This window comes from Cicer arietinum, chromosome 6, assembly GCF_000331145.2.
Source record: "Cicer arietinum cultivar CDC Frontier isolate Library 1 chromosome 6, Cicar.CDCFrontier_v2.0, whole genome shotgun sequence".
Taxonomy (NCBI): domain Eukaryota; kingdom Viridiplantae; phylum Streptophyta; class Magnoliopsida; order Fabales; family Fabaceae; genus Cicer; species Cicer arietinum.
In genome coordinates this window covers 21,357,244-21,359,754 of record NC_021165.2, presented here as the reverse complement: position 1 = coordinate 21,359,754, position 2,511 = coordinate 21,357,244, and positions in this window count along the sequence as shown.

Genomic DNA, 2,511 nt, shown 5'->3' with positions numbered 1-2,511 from the left:
CCTATAGTCTCATATTCTCAACAACGACATAAAAACATGAATTGCCAATTTTTCCTTTTTTTTTTTTTTTTTTTCTTCCAGTTTTTCCATTTGCTGACATTTTTTACATTATGTCATTTTATACTGTCTTCTGCATTATAGCCCAACCCCAAAATATCCCTATCACACTATTAATTGCTATTGTACGAATATTAAATATCTTTTTTGGGAGTATGAATATTAAACTGCTAACATCTACTGTTTTTATAATACACGAGCATTGCTAAATAATAGAATGGATTTTTAACAAAGGAATACATGTATTTATTTTTTAAGGAGACTAAAAACTTTTGTTTTTGTGTTTGATGGAGATCACACATAGTTACCGTGGAAATATATGGATTATATGTTTTCATATGTTTAGTTGAAAAAGTCCACTATACTATTTTACTCAAGTCCAAAAATATATTTTGAGTAAAAAATGTTCAAAACTATATGTTTTAAAATTAGTGGGCGTTATAATATAACTAAAAAATTTAAATTATTTATCAAAAGATAATATATTTTAATTCTACATAAAATATTTTTAATAAGATAAAAATAAAATTAAAAGTCATAATTCATTTTATTCCGGTCACTTTCAAACAATGAAATGAAAATTTTAATTAATTGCATCATAAAATATCCAATTAATTGAGTGAAAATTTTATTTCATTTCGATCAAATGCACTTAACTTTATTCCGTTTATTTTAAAATATCTAAAAGAATTTTAAATAAATGGAAATGAGAGGACTTTAGTGGAGTGGAAGAGAGAGAAAAAGAGAAATTTATTAATTGAGATACTACTTTTGTAAATAATACTAAAAAATAACTTTGAACAGTTAATATATATTTTTTAACGAAAGATTTGTAAACTCTCAAACTAAGCTTTTAGAGATATGAGCATGTTTACCTTATTATTATACTCAAAGGTTCTTTGTCAAGCAAACTTATCATGTGTACTTGTTCCAACTATTTTTATCATTCTCAAATATCAATCTCGAGACATTAGTTACTAAATTTGAGTCCAATTTTACACTTAGTAAATATATTAAATGTGAGAATTTTTATAATGAAAATATGAGATGGATGAATTTTGATCATTGATTAAATCATAAATAATTAAAATAAAAAAATATGTGATTTTTTAAACAATCATGAAATATTTTTAATCATGATCATTTATTTATAATGAAATGATTAAGATTAATTATCACATGCTCTCATATTAAAATTCATCTTACTTAATACACTCGCTTCACATTCAAGCATAAATAAATTTTATTTTCTCTATTTTACAATAATTGATCCATTCGTAAAAAAAATGGTTCTATACACAATTAATTTAATTAATACTAGATGCACCACTCTTAGTGTGTATTTGGTTATGTAGGGACAAAAATTAGAATTAATTTTTTAAAATTGATTTTAGTAAAAAAATAGTTAAATATAAATTGATTTATGTTCAGATACGTACACATGAAAGTGAGTTGAATCAATTTCAATTTCAAGTTAGAATTAATTATACTCAATGACTTTTAAATATATCATAATTAATTCTACGCATCTAAAATTAATTTTTAATATGTTGAAATCACATTCAAATCGTGCTTCAAGGGTGTAGTGGGTTTATACCATTTCCAAAATGGATTCAAATAGTCACTTTGACTCATCCAAAAATGCAACTAAACATGCATTTAATTCAATATATTTTACTTTGTATTTATGGTAATGATGAAATATCAATTAATATTTTTTATAAGATTATTCAATAAAAATATTATTATCTCATGTTTATTTATTTATTTATTTTTCTTAATCTATGTTTTTTTATAAGCAAATGTTAGTAAATTAATTGGTATGTTAGTTTGCTCATATTTGAATTTAGAATCTCTACCTTAAAACTCATTTGCGTTCTTTAGTTCGTCAATAGAAGTGCTTACATTATAGTTTTTTTAATCAATGTGAAATGATCAAATAGTTGCTTGTTTGGAAACACAACAAAGTGGACTAGAAGCACATCTACTCCTTCTCCCTAGACGTGAATTTTGAACCGAAAATATTGTATTCCAAACACACACTAAGTCAGATTATTGTGGACCGCAATATGAGTAAACGTATATTAGCATATTACATACGGCACGCGACTATTCGACCTCGTTGCTACTAACCTAGTCATTTTAATACTCTAACTTAAGGTACGCAAACAAAATTTGTGACGTTTGAGGTTGAATTTTTTATTTCATTTAGAAAATCATGTCAATAAGGCTGAATGACACATTAGACTTATCTCTGGTGGCTGCTTCTTATTCAAAGCCATCAATGTTGTTATATCCTCATTTGCAGGGGAATTGTGTAGAATTACATTTTTTCCATGGAGTGATTGACGGGCCAAATAAATTTATTAGCTTATAGCCAATACAACATTTTGGGGCAAATAAATTTATGCCTATATATAGGTTGCAATTGGGGAGTTCATAATAATTAGTATT